Source organism: Macaca mulatta, chromosome X (assembly GCF_049350105.2).
Source record: "Macaca mulatta isolate MMU2019108-1 chromosome X, T2T-MMU8v2.0, whole genome shotgun sequence".
NCBI lineage: Eukaryota > Metazoa > Chordata > Mammalia > Primates > Cercopithecidae > Macaca > Macaca mulatta.
Genome location: NC_133426.1, coordinates 72,531,311 through 72,552,089, shown reverse-complemented (window position 1 = coordinate 72,552,089; position 20,779 = coordinate 72,531,311).

Genomic DNA, 20,779 nt, shown 5'->3' with positions numbered 1-20,779 from the left:
ATACAGCATCTGTAGATTTCATGAAAACACCTGGGGCTTGGAGCCAGAACACCGGAGATTTAATCATGGCATGGGAAAGTAACTTCTCTCAAATTTAAGTATTTTTATGTGCTATATTTACCTCTGAAGTTTGGTGGACAGGTTTGTATAAACTCTACCCTTTATAGCCAACATCACTGTTACATGGGTTTATCTTCCAACACATTGAGTTCATCTTAACAGCTGAGTTATTTATAGCTCTGGAGGCTACAGTCTCAGATTTTTCAGTAGTTCAATTATGATCTCTTGTTATATGATATAATACCAAGAAGTCAAGCTTTATCCATTTTGTATATCTGAGAATAATGGAAATAATCATACATTGGATATCTACTCTTTGCCTATTCCTTTGCATGCTTTGCCTCATTTAATCTTCACAGAAACTCTGGGAGGTAGGTTTTGTTCATTTCACTTGCTCCAAGTTACACTGTTACTCAATAATAGAGCTAGGCTGTCTGGTTTAAATTCTATGTTTACTTCACTCTGCCATATTCTTGGTAGCCAGCCATTGCTTGTATCTCTCATTTCAGTCAGGTCCAAAATGGATTCACCTACCAAACTTCAGAAAATATCAGGGATCTTATAGAACTTCTAGGTTAGTAATTAGATTCTGTCACTTTGGTATACCAGTAACTGGTGTTGTGCATGAAATATAATATATTTTCACGAAGCTTGTTGTTGAGCCAATCCATTAATTAAACATTCATACAATCATCTATTCATATAGTCATCAACCAAGTATCTAGAGTGTGATGGTTGAGAGTATAGGCCTTTAAGTCAGATTATATGAATTTAAATCTCAGATCTTGCTTTCAATAATGTGACGATCTGGGCAATTTGCTTAATCTCTCTGTTCCTTGATTTTCTTATCTGTTAAATGATGGTAAAATTACCTTTTTTGTAAGCTTGTTGTGGGGATTAAATGAATCAATCTACGTAAAAGTTCTGAAAATAGTGCTGGGCATGTAGTAGATACTCAATAAATATTAATTCTTATTTTTAAGTGTTTCATCAATAAATCCATTTACTTAAAATGATATGTTACAATTAATTACATTAAGTGATATTACCAAACAATTTTAGAGTGGTTAGATCTAGAACAAGAAATGACACACTCTCTTGACCCAGTAATCCCATTACTGGGTATATACTCAAAAGATTATAAATCATTCTACGATAAAGACACATACACACATGTGTTTGCTGTGGCACTGTTCACAAAAGCAAAGACTTGAAACCAATCCAAATGTCCATCAACGATAGACTGAATAAAGAAAATGTGGCACATATGCACCATGGAATACTATGCAGCCATAGTAAAGGGTGAGTTCATGTCCTTTGCAGGGACATGGATGAAGCTGTAAACCATCATTCTCAGCAAACTACCACAGGAACAGAAAACCAAACACTGCATGTTCTCACTCATTAGTGGGATTTGATCAATGAGAACACATGGACACAGGGAGGAGAATATCAGTTGACCAAGTAACCCAACCCCATATTACTCCTCTCTTCAATTCTATTCCTTCCCAGGGTCCTAAGCTTCCCATACACCCTAAACATTGCTAAGGAGTGAGCTGATGCTGTCCTGGTATGAATGAGGCCAGGTATAATATGCTCAGGTTTATGGAAAGAAGATGACAAGAAGTGGACCTGGAAGATGGAGAGCTAAAAAAGCACACGAACTGATTCTATTCACTTTCCCTCTTCCTCTGAGTATTCAACCACACCATCCCTCCAACAAAAGGAAACTAATGTAACACAATGAAGCTGATGAAGAAATAACAGTGTTATGGTGTCCTCCCCTTGTCCTAGTCCTAAGCACAGATACAGATATGTATATGCTAAGGGAAGCTTCTAGACATGAACGGAGCTCTAAAGGAGGAATTGGATAAATACTTCAAGGTCTTCATGCCTGGTCCATTTAATTTTATCCTTTAGTCACCTAGGCAAATAGCTTTGGGCTCCCTCTTGTAGTTCCAAACCCAATGCTTGGAGCAGCCAAATGGGGAACTGAGAGATGAAATCCCTCTTATCTAAGAATTTGCCACCTTATGGGCTAGGCACTTGGGAGGCAGTTTTCTTAAAGGGGACCACATCCTAGTTGATCTGAAATCTTTAGGCATGGAGGGACTACTGTGCCCTCCTTTCTCTCCATCATGCTGTATGGCTAGAATTATTCAACAGGAGAAACTGTTTGGTCTCTTTGACACAAGTATACTTATATTTCTTTAATTAATATTTATTCTTATTATTTCTATGTGCCAGGCATTATGCTAAACACTAGGTGTATATTTATAAGTAAAGCAGACAAGGCCTCTGCACTCTTGGAATTTATAGTTTAGTGTTGGAGACAAGCATTAAATAATTAAACAAACAAACATGTAAATACAGATTTTCATAAGTTGTAAAATGTAAATAAATATAACACAGTAATATAAAATAATTGTAAGGGGAGAGTATGGTGCCTATTCAGAACAGGCATGGAAGACCTCTTTGAAGAAGTATCAAGTAAGCCTGAAGGTGAAAAAGGACCAAGTCATGCAATGAGCTGATGACAGAAGAAAGGCCAAGACATAAGTAGGATGCCCATATTTCCTAATTTTCTCAAAGACAGTTTCTTTCTTTACTTGTCCCAGCACAGTTACCATAGCACTCTCCCTCACTCTCAAAACTTTTACAGATTACAAGTGAAGAATGATCCAACCAATTAACTGCAAACCTCTCAAGCCCCAGTGTTTATTACCAGGTACCAACTTTGCTTTCTGAGTGAAAGCAGCAGTGTATGCTTGGAGACCTTCTGGGCTGTTGTGCACAAAAGAAACAGTGGCCCAGAAGTATTTCTGAGCCCATGTCATGGGTACCTGGACTGATCTATCTGGGAGAGGAGACTAGATTTGAGAAGCAGAAATTCCTTTCATGTGGCACGTCAGACCCCTCAAGAGTTTTTGAACCAGCAGCCAAGCTACCTGCATCCATATTTTCCAGTGTAGAAGGTAACAATTCTTTAAAGAGTGACATTGGGAGAATTTTCCACCTAGATTATTTAAAGTCAGACAGATTAGGGTTACTTGAGTTTCAACACTGATTTTCTACTAAGCTAAAGAACCTTGGAAATGTCTCTGCATCTTTCTGATCCTCATTTTGCTTATCTGTGAAACGGAGAGAAGTCAGGCTCATCACTCTCATGAAATTAAAGTGAAAATATGTGAATCATCTAGCACAGTTCCTTCTATGTAGAAAATAGTTGTGAGCATTGATAATAACAATAATAACTCCCACTACCAAAAGCTAGCTGAGCCAGTCCCAGTACTGGCCTATCAGTCTTCAGCCTTCTTAAAAACTTCAGCGGCCGGGCGCGGTGGCTCAAGCCTGTAATCCCAGCACTTTGGGAGGCCGAGACGGGTGGATCACGAGGTCAGGAGATGGAGACCATCCTGGCTAACCCGGTGAAACCCCGTCTCTACTAAAAAATACAAAAAACTAGCCGGGCGAGGTGGCGGGCGCCTGTAGTCCCAGCTATTCGGGAGGCTGAGGCAGGAGAATGGCGTAAACCCAGGAGGCGGAGCTTGCAGTGAGCTGAGATCCGGCCACTGCACTCCAGCCTGGGCGACAGAGCGAGACTCCGTCTCAAAAAAAAAAAAAAAAAAAAAAAAAAAAAAAAAAAAAAAAAAAAAAATCAGCCATCACTTGTACAGCCTCTGACTCTGCTGAGATTCTCCATTTCCCTGCCCTGAAATGTCAACCACTGCCCTGCCTTTCCAAATGCTTCTTTTCAGCCCTAGCTGAAACCCTTTTCTATCTAGTAAGCCATTTTCCTCACCCCAGCTAACACATAGTACACTCTCTCCAGAGCCTTCAAGATTGCAAAGGCTGTCAGCAGCCTTTGCATCCACTCCTAGGCTGCCTGATATCACTTTATTTTCTCACGTGTATGTTGCCTCATCTTTCCAATTTGTTGTAAACCTTCCACGGATACTTTGTACTTAAACTGAAAACAAGAATGCATCCCTGTTGACCCTCTTAACTCCTCACTGCAAAGCGATGGAATGCTGAATTTATCGCAACACCGAGCAAGTGGATTTCACTCAGCCTCTCTGCCATTCCTTCCTGTACGGTTAAAGAAGGTGTTATGGATAACTGGTGTTTCCACATTGAGTCCACGGGGACCTTCCATTTTCCATTTCCCTTCTCTCTCTCTCTCTCTGCCACAAGAAATGCAGCAAGAAACTTTGCTGTGATACATTTAACATTTACATTCTCCTGGAAAGGGGGCTGAAGCCAGGGAGTCAAGTGGTCTAGCTCAGAGGAACCCACCCCCATGGAGCCAAGCAAGCTAAGATCCACCGGCTTGAAATTCTCATTGCCAGCACAGCAGTCTGAAGTCAACCTGGGACTAGCGAGCATTGTGGGCTTGAGTAGGCAGGTTTTCCCCTCACAGTGTAAACAAAGCAACTGGGAAGTTCAAACTGGGCAGAGCCCACCGCAACTCCACAAAGCTGCTGTAGCCAGACTGCCTCTCTAGATTCCTCCTCTCTGGGCAGGGCATTTCTGAAAGAAAGGTAGCAACCCCAGTCAGGGTCTGATAGATAAAACTCCCATATCCCTAGAACAAAGCACCTGGGGGAAGGGGCGGCTGTGGGCACAGCTTCAGCAGACTTAAATATTCCTGCCTGCTGGCTCTGAAGAGAGCAGTGGATTTTCCAGCACAGCTCTCAAGCTCTGCTAAGGGACAGACTGCCTCCTCAAGTGGGTCCCACAAACCCATGCCTCCTCACTAGGGGATGCCTCCCAGCAGGGGTTGATAGACACCTCATACAGGAGAGTGCTGGCTGGCATCTGGTGGGTGCCCCTCTGGGATGAAGTTTCCAGAGGAAGAAACAGGCAGTAATCTTTGTTGTTCTGCAGCTTCCGCTGGAGATACCCAGGCAAACAGGGTCTGCAGTGGACGTCCAGTAAACTGCAGCAGACCTGCAGGAGAGGGCCCTGACTCTTGGAAGGAAAACTAACAAACAGATAGGAATAGCATCAACATCAACAAAAAAAAAAATCATCCACACAGAAACCCCATACGAATGTCACCAACATCAAAGACCAAAGGTAGATAAATCCATGAAGATGAGGAAAAAAACAGTGCAAAAAGACTGAAAATTCCAAAAACCAGAAAGCCTCTTCTCCAAATGATCACAATTCCATGCCAGCAAAGGAACAAAACTAGACAGACAATGAGTTTGATGAACTGACAGAAGTAGGCTTCAGAAGGTGGGTAATAACAAACTCCTGCAAGCTAAAGGAACATGTTCTAACCCAATGCAAGGAAGCTAAGAAGCTTGAAAAAAAAATTAGAAAAAATGCTAACTAGAATAACTAGCTTAGAGAAGAACATAAATGACCTGATGGAACTGAAAAACAAAGCACAAGAACTTCGTGAAGCATATACAAATATCAATATCTGAACTGATCAAGTGGAAGAAAGGATATCAGAGACTGAAGATCATCTTGATTAAATAAAGTGTGAAGACAAAATTAGAGAAAAAAATGAAAAGGAATGAACAAAGCCTCCAAGAAATATGGGACTATGTGAAAAGACCAAACCTAAGTTTGATTGGTGTACCTGAAAGTGAGGGGGAGAATGGAACCAAGTTGGAAAACACTCTTCAGGATAGTATCCAGGAGAACTTCCCCAACCTAGCAAGACAGGCCAATATTCAAAGTCAGGAAATACAGAGAACACCACTAAGATACCCTTTGAGAAAAGCAACCCCAAGACACATAATTGTCAGATTCACCAAGGTTGAAAAGGAGTAAAAAATGGTCAGGGCAGCCAGAGAGAAAGGTCAGGTTACCCACAAACGGAAGCCCATCATACTAACAGTGGATCCCTCTGCAGAAACTCTACAAGCCAGAAGAGTTTAGGGCCAATATTATACTCTTAAAGAAAAGAATTTTCAACCCAGAATTTCATATCCAGCCAAACTAAGCTTCATAAGTGAAGGAGAAATAAAATCCTTTACAGACAAGCAAATTCTGAGAGATTTTGTCACCATCAGGCCTTCCTTACAAGAGCTCCTGAAGGAAGCACTAAATATGGAGAAAAAAAAAAGTACCAGCCACTGCAAAAATATGCCAAATTGTAAGACCATCAACACTATAAAGAAACTGCATCAACTAATGAGCAAAATAACCATCTAGCATCATAATGACAGTGTGAAATTCACAAATAACAATATTAACCTTAAATGTAAACAGGCTAAATGCCCCATTTAAAAGACACAGACTGGCAAGTTGGATAAAGAATCAAGACCCATTAGTGTGCTGTATTCAGGAGACCCATTTCATGTGCAAAGACACACATGGGATCAAAATAAAGGGATCAAGGAGTATTTACCACATAAATGGAAAGCAAAATAAAAGCAGGGATTGCAATTCTCGTCTCTAATAAAACACACTTTTACCCAATGAAGATCAAAAAACACAAAGAAGAGCATCACAGTTAAAGGAAATAGAGAAGGAAGAGCAAACAAATTCAAAATCTTGCAGAAGACAAGAAATAACTAAGATCAGAGCAGAACTGAAGAAGATAGAGACATTAAAAACACTTCAAAAAATCAGTGAATCCAGGAGCTGATTTTTTGTAAAGATTAACAAAGCAAATATCCCGCTAGCCAGACTAATAAACAAGAAAATAGAAAACAATCAAGTAGACTCAGTAAAAAATGATAAAGAAGATAACACCACTGATCCCACAGAAAGATAAACTACCATCAGAGAATATTGTAAACACCTCTAAGCAAATAAACTAGAAAATATAGAAGAAATGGATAAATTCTGGGACACACACACCCTCCCAAGACTAAACCAATAAGAAGTCAAATCCCTGAATAGACCAATAACAAGTTCTGAAACTGAGGCAGTATTAATAACCTACCAACCAAAAAAAAAGTCCTTGACCATACAGATTCACAGCCAAATATTACCAGAAGTACAAAGAGGATCTGGCACCATTCCTTCTGAAACTATTACAAACAATAGAAAAAGAATGACTCTTCCCTAACTCATTTTATGAGGCCAGTATCATCCTGATACTAAAACCTGGGAGAGACACAACAACAAAAAAAGAAAATTTCCGGCCAAAATCCCTGATGAACATCCACGCAAAAATCCTCAATAAAATACTGGCAAACCGAATCCAGTAGCACACTAAAAAGCTTATCCACCATGATCAAACCAGCTTCATCCCTGGCATGGAAGGCTGGTTCAACATACACAAATCAATAAACATAATTCATCACATAAACAGAACCAATGACAAAAACCCTATGATTATCTCAATAGATGCCAAAAAAAAAAAAGGTCTTCAACAAAATTCAACACCCCTTCACGTTAAAAACTCTTAATAAACTAGGTATCGATGAAACATATTTCAAATTAATAAGAGCTATTTATGACAAATCCACAGCCAATATCTTACTGAATGGGCAAAAGCTGGAAGCATTCCCTTTGAAAACCATCACAAGACAAGGATGCCCTCTCTCACCACTCCTATTTGACATAGCATTGGAAGTTCTGGCCAAGGCAATCAGGAAAGAGAAAGAAATAAAGGGTATTCAAATTGAAAGAGAGGAAGTCAAATTTTCTCTCTTTGCAGATGACATGATTGTCTATTTAGAAAACCTCATAGTCTCTGACAAAAATCTCCTTAAGCGGATAAGTAACTTCAGTAAAGTCTCAGGATACAAAATCAATGTGCAAAAATTACAAGCATTCCTATAAACCAAAAATAGAGAGCAAAATAATGAGCAACTCCCCTTCACAATTGCTACAAAGAGAATAAAATACCTAGGAATACAATTTACAAGGGATGTGAAGGACCTCTTCAAGGAGAACTACAAACCACTGCTCGAGGAAATAAGAGAGGACACAAACAAATGGAAAAATATTCCATGCTCATGGATAGGAAGTATTAATACCATGGAAATGGCCATACTGCCCAATGTAATTTATAGATTCAATGCTACTCCCATTAAGCTACCATTGGCTTTCTTCACAGAATTAAAAAACTGCTTTAACTTTCATATGGAACCAAAAAAGAGCCCGAATAGCTAAGACAATCCTCAGCAAAAAGAACAAACTGGAGGCATCATGCTACCTGACTTCAAACTATACTACAAGGCTACAGTAACCAATACAGCATGGTACTGGTACCAAAACAGATATATAGAACCATGGAACAGAACAGAGGCCTCAGAAATAACGTCACACATCTACAACCATCTGATCTTTGACAAATCTGACAAAAACAAGCAATGGGGAAAGCATTCCCTATTTACTAAATGGTGTTGGGAAAACTGGCTAGCCATATGCAGAAAACTGAAGCTGGATCCCTTCCTTACACTTTATACAATAATTAACTCAAGATGAATTAAAGACTTAAACATAACATCTAAAACCATAAAAAAATAAAAATAAAAAAGAAAGAAAGAAAGAAAAAAGAAAAAAAAAAACCCTAGAAGAAAACCTAGGCAATACCTTTCAGGACGTAAGCGTGGACAAAGACTTTATGATAAAAACATCAAAAGCAATGGCAACAAAATTCAAAATTGACAAATGGGATCTAATTAAACTAAAGAGCTTCTGCACAGCAAAATAAACTATCATCAGAGTGAACGGGCAACCTACAGAATGGGAGAAAATTTTTGCAATCTATCTATCTTACAAAGGGCTAATATCCAGAATCTACAAAGAACTTAAACAAATATACAAGAAAAAAGAAAACCCATGAAAAAGTGGATGAAGAATATGAACAGACACTTCTCAAAAGAAGACATTTATGTGGCCAACAAACATGAAAAAAAGCTCATTATTACTGGTCATTAAAGAAATGCGAATGAAAACCACAATGAGATACCATCTCTCGCCAGTTAGAATGGCAATCATTAAAAAAATCAGGAAACAACAGATGCTGGAGAGGATGTGAAGTAAGAATGCTTTTACACTGTTAGTGGGAGTGTAAATTACTTCAACCATTGTGGAAGACAGTTTGGCAATTTCTCAAGTATCTAGAACCAGAAATACCATTTGACCCATACCTAATGTAGATGACGGTTTGGTGGGTGCAGCAAACCACCATGGCACATGTATACCTATGTAACAAACATGTACATTCTGCACATGTATCCCAGAGCTTAAAGTATAATAAAAAAAAAAAAAAGAAAAGAGGAGAAAGAATGTGTAATTATTGTTTACTGTGTGAAAAAGCTTGACTATTTTGGTGTTAAAGATTGTAAAATAGAGAGGATGTAATCAGTGCCACTAAATTTTCCATATAAAATTGTAAAAATGGTATGTTTTATGTTACATACTGTTTACTGTAACAAAATAAAACAAGAGAGTTCTAAAATTTATAACCTGACTTTACATCTTCTAAAACTAGAAAAAAGAGTGCACACTAAAACCAAAAGAAGCATAAGAAATTAAATAATAAATAATAGAATTAAGAAAAATGAGACAGAGAATAAATCAAAACAACAATACAGAGAATCAGTGAAAACAAGATTGGTTCTATTAAAAGATCAATAAAATTAAGAAACCTTTATAAAAACTTTAGACTGAGAAAAGATAGATGACTTAAATTAATTAAATCAGAAATGAAAACACAGGCATTGCTTTCAAATTTATAGAAGTAGAGTTGATTTTAAGAGAACATCTTGATAAATAGTAATTCAACAAATTATATAATCTATATCAAATGAACAAATTTATAGAAACAAACAACCAAAACCGAATCAAGGAGAAATAGACAACTCACATAGGCCTAACAAGTACAGAAATTGAATTAGTAATCAAACACCTCTCAAGTAAGAAAAGCTCAAGACTAGATAGTTTCATGGTGAATTTTCTTGTTTAAAGAAAATTAACATAAGTCTTTTTTGAACTCCACCAGAAAATATAGCAGATAATGGAAAACTTCTAAACTTATTCTTGTGAGAACAGATGTAACTTGATACCAAAATCAGGCAAAGATATCAGAAGAAAATTACAGACCAATATCTCTTATCAATAAATATAAAACAATTCTCAACCTACAAGCAAATCAATCCATCAGCATATGAAAATCATTGCACACAATGATGAAGTGGAATTTATACCAGAAATACAACAGTTTCCACACTCAAATATCAATCAGTGTAATACCCACATTAATAGGAATAAAAAAATAAAAGAAACACATGATCATCTCAACTGGTGCTGGAAAAATATTCAATACATCATAATGAAATGTATTTTTTATGATACAATATCATAAAACAGCAGTAGAAATAGATCTTAAACCCTAAAACTCATACAAGAAAACAGGTAAGTCTCCATGAACATTTGTTAGATAATAATTTCTTAGATACAAAACCAAGCACAAGAAAAAGGTGAATAAATATAACTTCATCAAAATTTAAGATGTTTTGCTTCAAAGGCAAATTCAAGAACATATAAAAACAACTCACAGTATGGTATATAATTTGCAAGGCATGTATCTGATAAGAAACTTGTGAGTAAAACACATAAATAACTTTTACAACTAAACAATGAAATGTAAAAGGTTAATAAAATATGCATAAAATATTTGCATAAATCTTTCTGTAAAGAAGATACACTAATTACTAATAAACATAAAAATGATGTTTGAGATTATTAGTCATCAGGGAAATCAATATCAAAATCTAAATGTAATATCACTTAATACTCACTGGGAAGAGTATAATAAAAACTGAACAACAACATGTGGTGTCAAGGTTACAGATTTATCAGACCACTCGTACACTGATGGTAAGATAGAAGATAATGGTATTTACAGTATGCAGAACAGTCTGGCTGTTCCAAAAATGGTTAAACATAGCATTACCATATGAAGCAGCAATTCCACTCCTAGGTATAAATCCAAAAGAATAATAAACTATGTTCAAGCAAAAGTTCTACACCAACGCTCATAGCAGTATTTTTCATAGTAGCCAAAAAGTGAAAAGCAACAAATTACCATCAATCAAAGAATGGATACATAAAATGTAGTATATCCATACAACTGATATTATTTGGTAATATAATAAATGAAGTATTGGTATATACTAAAACATAAATGAACCCTGAAAACATCTTAAGTGAAAGTCAATCACAAGCAAGCACATATTGTATTGTTCCATTAATACAAAACATTAAAATAAACAAATCTATAGAAAAAGGAAATACATTGTTGGTTGGCTATGACTAGAAGAATTGAGGGAAAAATAAGACTGACTGATGAGGAGAGCAATATCTTTTGGGGTGATAAAACTATTTTAAAAGCAACAATGATGATGGTTGCATAGATTTGTGAATATTTCAAAAACAAACTATACACTTTAAATGAGTAAATTATGTAAATTATATGTCAGTAAATCTGTTACTAAGATGACATCAAAACAATAGAAGCCTTAGGAATAAAACTAACAAAACCACAAACTTGTACAACAAAACGCACAAGTATTATTTAAAGAAATTGAAAGGGGCAGAGCAGGATGGTAGACTAGAAGGCCCCACTGTTCGTGCCCACCAAGAGGAAAACATAATTTAACAACTATCTACACAAAAGAAGCACCTTTGAGAAAACCAAAAGTCCGGTGAGCACTCACAGTAACTTGTTTTAAATTTGTATCACGGAAAGGGGCATTGAAGAGGGTGTGGTGTTATAACATATATTTGTTTTCATCCATGATTCCTGGTTCATTACTCCTATAGCCCTTGTTAGTCTTTTGTTATAAGATTGGGTGTGTTAGACCTCAGAGGCACTCCTCTGCTCTTCTCCTGCCCTTCTTTAACTCCAGTGTTTCTCTGACTTTCTGATTGTGAATCTTAAGACTCTTCCATGAGAGGGTCTCACCCTATACCCTGGAGAAGAAGAAATGCTGATGTCATGAAGCTTCCATAAAAACTCAAAAGAACAAGGTTCAGGGAGCTTCCACATGGCTGAAAACAGGCAGGTTCCTGGAGAGTGGTACAACCAGAGAAGAAATGGAAGTTCTATGCCCATTCCCCCATACCTCACCCAATGCCTCTCTTCATCTGTATCTTTTGAAATATTCTTTATAATAAACCTGCAAATGTAAGTGTTCCCCTGAGTTCTGTGGGCCACCCAAACAAATTAATGGAAACTGAAGTGGGGGTCATGAAAATCCTAATTCAAAGTCAGTTGGTCAGAAGTTCTGGAAGCCCAGACTTATGACTGCTGTGTAGAGGGATCAGTCTTTGGGACTGAGCCCTCATCTTGTGAGATTTGACACTGTTACTGGGTAGATAGTGATAGAACTAAATTATAAAACACCCAGCTGTTTTTCACTACTTGCTGTGTGGGGAAAACCCCACACACATTTGGTCACAGAAGTCTTCTGTGTTGATGATTGTTTTTGTGTGAGAGTTGAGGGAAATCACGGTTAAAGGGTGATTTCCCTAAGCATTTTGTGTCAAGAGTGGAATTTGCCAGATAGCCCTGACTCACAGAAACATGCAGTTTGAAGAGAGAAAGGATAAAAGGGTGGCGAATGAGAAAACTTTGATTCCTGGATGTCCACATGATCATCCATGGTATGAAGCCACGGTTATGTTGACATCAGTTTCAAAAGACAAAATTGACCAGTGGAATTTAGAGATGGATCCAACTCCCCAGGAACTGATCTACTAAATGCATAAGGAAATGGGAAATAATAAGAGAAAAGTGAAATATTCAGTCCCTTGGTTATTGTTATCTATAATAACTAAAGTGAAGTTAAAAGAGAATACGGGGTCAGACTTTAGTGCTAGAGCAAGCTCATATTTCAGTCTGTCTGAGCTCAGGCCCCTAGCCTCAAAGTTACCTACGCAGCAGAAAATTATGCAGGGACAACAGAAAGTATCTCTGAGACCTGTGGTTATCAAGGATGTAGTGAATGTGAAGGAAGAGCAAAATCAAGTAACTGTTGATATCATATGATATATTGTGAAGCAATTGTTTCATTTTGTAGATCAGTATCATCAACTTACTGGGGGATGTTTGTTAGAATGGATTATTAGAGTGACTAATGTAGAAGCATTATCTTTGTTTTTAAATGTTGCAGGGTGAAAGAGAATGTTTGAGTTGATGTAGGACCCACAGCTCACCATTGAACAAGCAAAGATGAGTATATATGATCCAGACACAAAGGAGGTTATTCTTGAGGAAACAGACATCCTGGTGGACTGGATAAAAGCCACCATAAGGTCTCTTTACCCTGAGAATTGGGACTGTCCAACTCTACCTATAAATGCCAAGTGGAACACCCTAGATGAGGCAGCTGATATGCTTTGGATGCAAGCTGTGTGGGACTGGCTATTTAAAGACAAGAATATTTACCCACTGAATAAACTGATTCCCCATTCATGGTAAATCATACCGTGTTTAAGGGGCACATGTGATGTTGATCCTGAAAAATCTAACAACAGTTTGTGAAGGCTTATCAAATTTACTGTCTCATCTTCCCTTCACTGGTCTTACAGATGTTGATAAAAACAATAGGTTAGTTAACATGATAATGGGGAAAGGCAAAAGTGAGAGTCAAATGACTCATTCCAGAAAGGTGGAAATATTTAAATGGTTATTAAGAAAAAAGGTGAACAGCTCCAGTTCCTTTGCTCTCTTTGTTCCACTAGGGGAAGGAGGAGAAGGAAAAGGACTGGGTGTCACCTGCCCACACTCTCTTTGGATGCTGGAGGCAGTGAGGCAGTATGGCAGCAACAGCATGAGGCAACTTTGGAGTGGTGTCATAGTGACCTTGCCTTTCATTGAGCTTCTTTCCAGAGCCCAAGAAGCCCCGAGCATATGACAACCAGCGCTAAAATGAGGAGCAGGCGGCCCAGGAAAAGAATTAAAGAAATAATCAGAATGTTTCAATATTTAAGACCATATATTTGCTGGTGAAGAAGTGTGCACTGCAAGGACTGACCATCTGATCTCCACCGCATAACACAACTTTCTTGGGAATGGTCAAGTGACAAAGTGCAGTGATAGTAGGATGTGCATAGGTAAAATTCATTGTACAGGGTGGTGAGCTCAGTGTGAAAGTCATGACAGCCAGAATATAAGAAGGAAAAGGAGGCAGTGCCTCAAATAAAGGCTGGAGTGCAGTGGCATGATCATGGCTCATTACAGCCTCAACCTCTGGACTCAAGCAATCCTCTAACCTCAGTCTTCTGAGTAGCCGGAACTACAGGTATACACCACCACACCTGGCTAATTTTTGTATTTTCTGTAAAGCCTCACAATAAATTTAGACAGAAATCAGACAGAAAGTCTGATGCTGCAGGCTGTTGAATTGTAAGGTTCTTGCAGAAGCAACTTTCGTGATAACAGAGGCAGTGTGGCTTTGGGAGCTATTCAGATTTAGTCCTGCTCCTCTTGACTTTCCAACAATTTTATTTGATCCCTCTTCAAGATGACTAGAAGCAGCTGCAGTATGTGGCATTCACTGAGAGGAAGAAAAGGGGCCAGTGAATACAACACATTCAATTGGAATATCTAGGTTCTCATGTGCATTGGGACTAATCAGGAAATCAACTTGACCCCTGGAGAATGAAGAAAAGCAGGGTAGGGTAATGGCCCAACTGGGAGTGACAAGGAGCCAAGGGAATCCCCACTCCCAGTCAAGGGAAGTGGCGAGAAATTGTGCAACCCTGGGAAACCACACTTCTCCCATGGATCTTTGCAACCCGTGGATCAAGAGATCCCTTAGTGAGTCCATGCCAACAGGGCCTTGGGTCTGACACACACACCTATGTGGAGTCTCAGCAGAGCAGCTGTTCAGGCATGCACAGAGACCTGGGAGCTTTACATATTTCAGCCCCAGGATCCACAATAAAGGTATCTGCAACTCAGGCAATGCGAGAAGTCAGTACACAACCCTAGGAAGGTGGCTAAATTCAGGGAGCCAAGCAGCATTGGCCTGCAGACCCCACTTCCATGGCATCCACCTATGCTGCTTGGTCGACTCAGTTTTTCCAGTCTACAGGCTTTGGAGAGTCCAAATGATCCAGATGAGGAAGGTTCCCCATAGCACAGCACAACTGCTTTGCCAGAACATGGCTAGACTGCTTCTAAAAGTGAGACCCTGATCCATTCCTACTCAATGGGGCAAGACCTCCCACCTGGACCCTCCACAACCCTGCCTGTATTCTATAGGTAGAGTGAACTCTCCCTGGGACTGAGTGCCCAGAGAGAGGCAGGCTGCCACGTTGGTTTTTTGGATGATTCAGCTGCTCCAGCCTGTGGGATTTGGAGTGTCTAAACTGACATGGGTAGAGGTGGTTCCCAAGCATGACATGGATATTTGGTTGAGGCATGGTCAGACTGCTTCTATAAGCAAGACCCTGATCCACTCCTCCTTGTGAGGTGGGTACTCACAACCAGGGCCTCTGGCCACCCCTGCCCGTGTTCTATGACAGAATTCTAATTTCTCCCTGGGATGGAGTACTAAGGGGGTGGGGCAGGCAACCTCCTTGGCTGTTTGGGTATCTCAACCAGTCCAACCTGTGGGCCTTGGAGAGACCACACAAATCAGGGGCCGAAGGAATCCCCAACACAGCACAGCTCCTGTATCAAAAAGCAGCCAGGCTGCTTCTTTAATCAGATCCCTGATTCTATTCCTCTTGAATGGTTGAGACCTACTAACTAGGGTCTCCAGCCACCTCCTACAGGTGCATTCAGACTGGCAATAGGTCAGTAACCCCCTGGGACATAGCTCCCAGAGGAAGGAGCAGGCTGACATCTTTGCTGTTTTGCAGACTTCACTGGTGATACCTTCAGGTACAGGAAAATCTGAGGTAACTAGGGTCTGAAGCAGACCCTATCAAACTGCACCAGCCCTATACAAGAATGGTCAGACTGTTAAAATAAAAATAAACAATCAGAAAACAACAAGAAAAACCAAAAAAAATCCAGAAAAAAAAAAAACCTATCCAGAAGTCAGCCATGATGATGGGGCAGCATTGAGTTACATGTAAAGTCTCCCAGCCACTGCACTATCTCTCCCGAAAGTGCACAGACTCTCAGTGTCACACAACCACTGCTGGGGGATGGGACATAAATGGCCTCAAGAATTCAGGACTTTCTATTCGACCCTCTTCAATATCTCTTTCAAAGATATAAAGTTAAAATCAGGTACTGTGATTGCTCACCTGAAGTGAAACATGGCTAGGATGCTCACTTTTACCACTTCTATTCAGCAGAGTAAATGTCCTAGCCAGAGCAATCATGCAAGAAAAAAAGTATAAAAGACATTAAAATTGCAAAAGAGTAAGTTAAATTGTCCCTCTTTGTAGATGATGTAATTTTATATCAAGAAAAACCTGAAGACTCTGCCAAAAATCTCTTAGGTATGATAAATAAATTCAGTAAAGTTGCAGGATACAAATCAATATACAGCAATCAGTAGCATTTATATACACCAATAATGAACAAGTTCAGAAATAAGTCAGTAAGTTAATCAAATTTACAATAGCTACAAAAGAAATACTTAGAAATAAATTCAACCAATAAGATAAAAAACACTACAAGAAAAACTACAAAACACTGATGGAAGAAATTGAAGACAACACAAACAAATGGAAAGACATCCCATGCTCATACATCAGAAAAATTAATATCATTAAAATGGTTATATGGCCCAAAGCAATTGACAGAGTCAATACAATTTTTATCAAAATACCAATGTTATCTTTCACACAATTGGAAAAAAATTCTAAAATCCATATGGATAGAAAAAAAGAGCCTGACTAGTCAAAGAAGTCCTGATAAAAAAACAACAAAGCTAGAGGCATTATACTACCAGACTTTAAAAATATATTACAAGGCTGTATAATACAAACAGCATTGTTTGAGTATAAAAACGGGCATGTCAACCAACAGAACAGAAAAAAATAATCCAATAAAGCCACATATTTAAAGCCAACTGATTTTCAACAAAGGCAACAAGAACACATATTGGGGAAAGGGTACTCTCTTCAATAAATGGTGCTGAGAAAACTGGACATCCACATGCAGAAGAATGAAACTGGATCCCCATCTCTTGTCATATAAAAAATCGACTCAAAATGGATTAAAGACTTAAACATAAGACCTAAAACTACACAATTACTAAAAGAACACATAAGAATAACACTTTAGGGCATTGGTCTTGGCCAATATTTCATAGCTAAGACCTCAAAAGCACAGGCAAGAAAAGCAAAAAATAGATGAATGTGATTGTATTAAGTTAAAAGACTTCTGAACAGCAAAGGAAATAATCAACAGAGTTAAGGGCCCATATCTTAAATTGGATATGTGCAAACTATTCATTCAACAAGAGACTATATACAAGAAACTCAGACAAGTCAACAGTAAAAAAACAAAAATAATCTTATGGAGAAGTGGGAAAAGGACATAAGAATATATTTCACAAAAGAAGACATAGAAATGATCAACAAGTATGTAGAAAAATGCTCAACATCACTCATTCCCAGGAAAGTGCAAATAAAAGTCACAACGAAATATCATTATACTCCAATTAGAAAGCCTATTATTAAAAAAAGAAAAAAATAGCAAATACTGGTAAGTATGGAGAAAAAAGGAAACTCTTATACACTGTTAGTTGAAATGTAGATTAGTATAGCCACTATGGAAAAGAGTATGGAGATTATGGGAATTAAAAAAAAAATAGCTAAAACTAAAAATAGAACTGCCATACGATTCAGTAATCTCAGTACTATATATTTATTCAAAGTAAAAGAAATCTGTATATCAAAGGGATACCCGCACTTGCATGTTTATTACAACACTATTCACAATAGCAAAGATATTGAATTAACCAAAGTGTTTATCAATGGATTAATGGATAAAGAATGTGTGGTACTCAAGGGAGTACTATTCAGACACGAAAAGGAATAAAATCATGTCATTTGCAGCAACATAGATGAAACTGAAGGTCCTTATGTTAAGTGAAATAAGCCAGGCATAGAAAGACAAATATTATATAATCTCATTTATATGTGGGAGCTAAAGAAGTTTATCTTGTGGAGGTAGAGAATAGAATGATAGATACCAGAGGTGGGAAACTTGTGTGGGTTGGCATTGGGGTGATAAAGAGAGGTTCAGTAATGGGTAAAAAAATAGTGTTAGACACGTATGTTTATTGCAGCACTATTCACAATAGCAAAGACTTGGAATCAACCCAAATGTCCATCAGTGACAGATTGGATTAAGAAAATGTGGCACATATACACCATGGAATACTATGCAGCCATAAAAAAGGATGAGTTTGAGTCCTTTGTAGGGACTTGGATGCAGCTGGAATCCATCATTCTTAGCAAACTATCACAAGAACAGAAAACCAAACACCGCATGTTCTCACTCATAGGTGGGAACTGAACAATGAGATCACTCGGACTCAGGAAGGGGAACATCACACACCGGGGCCTATCATGGGGAGGGGGGAGGGGGGAGGGATTGCATTGGGAGTTATACCTGATGTAAATGACGAGTTGATGGGTGCAGCACAGCAGCATGGCACAAGTATACATATGTAACAAACCTGCACGTTATGCACATGTACCCTACAACTTAAAGTATAATAATAATAAATAAAAAAAATAAATAAATAAATAAAAGAGAGGAGTTTTATAAAAAAAAAAAAAAATAGTGTTAGACAGAAGAAAGAGGTTCTAATGCTTGATAGCAAGGTAAGGTGTCCATAGTTAACAACAATGCATTGTATATTTCAAAATAGCTAGAAGAGAGGAATTGAAATGTTTTAAATACATAAAAATAAAAAAAATACTTGAGGTGATGCTACCCCAAATATCATTACTGGATCATTACAAAGTCTACACATGTAATAAAGTATCTCATATACCTCAAAATATGTACAGATATTATGTACCAATAAGAAATAAAAATAAAATATGTTTAGAGAGGTGAAGAAAACTATATCTAAAAAATCAAGGAAAACAAGTCAAGAAGGGGAGAAGGTGCTGGCTGTTGCATGTCTGAGTGAGATGGTTGGACCATGCACTGCTATGTATCCCTCATGTACTTGAGGACACTTTGCATCTAAGTGTTTGGCTGGATTAATAGCCTAATTGGGATGATTTTCCAACAAGTTGAAATAAGCATGGAATCAGTATTTTGGCCTGGGAAGCCATATGGTTTGTCTCTAAGTATCATGAAGAAAATTGTTACTATTAATAATTTATCTCTGATTCAGTGTCCAAGCTTGCCTGCCATGCAACAGAATCGGGTCCCAACCACCCAGGAGAGGAGGCAGTGGTGTCTTTTGTGGCTGTTGAATGGGTAGCCAAAGGAGAGTGTTCAACAAGACCAAGAACAGAAGCCAGGTCAAGGCCATCCTTTCACGATGACCTTTTCTTTAAAGAGGCCCCAAGCAGACAGATTTCCTTACCAGACTTGTCTCAAGAAGAGCCTCAGCTGAAAACCCCAGCCTGGTAAATGAGGAGGCACTGCAGAAGATTTGTGCTCTTGAAAATGAACTTGCTGCTCTCAGAGCCCAGATTACCAAAATTGTGACTCAGCAATAGCAGGAAAATCTCATTGAAAGGGACTTAGATTTTACCACATCTGTTACCACACCACCATCCCCTCCACCTCTCCTGCCACTCTAGCTCCCCTCTCCACTGGGACTCCACCAAAGTATATTTGATACTGATCTGATTAGAGGGTGAGGATGGAAAAAAGCCAATGCTGGAAAGACGTTGGCTAAGAACAATCCAAAAAAAAGCTGACATGGCAAAAAAGTTAGGGATTCTTAAAGATATGATCAGTGTAGAACTTTAGTCAGTAAAAACGTCAGAGCAAGATGTATAGCCCAAGTCAGTGGATGCTGCTGGCCCTGGTCCCGTCATAGCAGACGCTCTGAAAAAGAAAAATTTGCTTGTTGGTATCCAAGATGAACTTGAAAAAGGAGTTCCAAAGTCTGAATCAGAGGCCACCTCAGATACAGAGTTGTTTGCGCTACACATGTTTAAGTCAACAGGAAAAATAAAGACTTCAGTTGAAAAATTAACAAACTCCTAATAGACAATGAACCACAAAGGACTATCCTGGTTCAGCTGTTGGTTTGTGAGGGGTAACTTTGACTAGTATAAATCAACACTAATTAGCAAATACCTGATTTTAGTATTCAGTGGTCTCCTTTTCAGTCTAATTAGAGGATTAAACAATAATAAAAGCACAATCAGTTTGTTTTTGCTTTTATGAGATGGTCAGTTTTGACATTCTCCACAGCATATGTGCATTCAGATGTGTTTCTAATGTGAAGCCAGGGTGTACAGATTTCCAGTTTTGAAAACAATTGTATAGATTTTAGAACACAGAGAGGACATTTGTGGATGTTACTGCACATATTTATTCTTAACACTAGTTTATCTGCATAAATGTTTATACACATACTTTGGACAGTTTATGTAAAATTAGTAATGAATGATGACAATAGCTTTAGCCTATAACTGTTACTGTTATAGGGTACTGTTATCTTTGCTTGTTTTCAATAGTTCAATAATCATTTAGAATTCAATGGTGGAACAGCTAGTATAACATAAGTTGTTGGCATGAAATACTTGAGATTGGAAACTTCTTGCCTGAAACACAATTTGTATACTAGATCCTCTCTCTCATTTTCTTGGAACTGGGATTTGAGTAGAAACCAGATGATATTCA